This window comes from Mytilus trossulus, chromosome 2 (assembly GCF_036588685.1).
Source record: "Mytilus trossulus isolate FHL-02 chromosome 2, PNRI_Mtr1.1.1.hap1, whole genome shotgun sequence".
Lineage (NCBI taxonomy): Eukaryota > Metazoa > Mollusca > Bivalvia > Mytilida > Mytilidae > Mytilus > Mytilus trossulus.
Genome location: NC_086374.1, coordinates 94,712,827 through 94,713,473, shown reverse-complemented (window position 1 = coordinate 94,713,473; position 647 = coordinate 94,712,827).

Genomic DNA, 647 nt, shown 5'->3' with positions numbered 1-647 from the left:
GTCTATAAAAATCAGTGTAATTTTTTACCAATTTTTAAACAGGGGTAGGCTCCAGAAATTAATTCCTGTGTATTATACAGTTAACAATGAAATATTTTGCATAGTAGAATGAAGTCAAGCCATGTTCAAGTAACTAATGCGGCAAAAAAAATCAAATTTCAAAAATTGTTTATTACCGTATAGGTTACAATGTACCAAATAAAATTACATGGGCGCAGCCATTTTATGAAGGGAACATGACATAGAGATAAAAATAGATGGCTCTCTGTGATTGGTTGTTATATCTTTTATAAATTTTTCTTCTGGAAAGCATTATGAATGAAGTTTCATGCAAGCACAAATTTGTCCTAAAATGTATAGTATGAAATGCCGAAAATATTTTTTTTATGTTGCTCAAAATTAGGGAAAATTTTCTGCGAAATCGTCAGTTATCGTGAAAAACCCCAAAATTCACCAAGAAAAGCCATGGGACCATATATATTTGAGTGCGGTAAAATCACAAATAGATATAGAGCTTCAATTAGACAACAACAGATTTTCCATAATTAGTTTAATGAAAACGCCTTATTAGGAGATAATTGCTAAAAATAGCATTGCCGGCAACGGGGCCACCATTTAGTTCTTTATATCCTATAATGGTCTCAAAA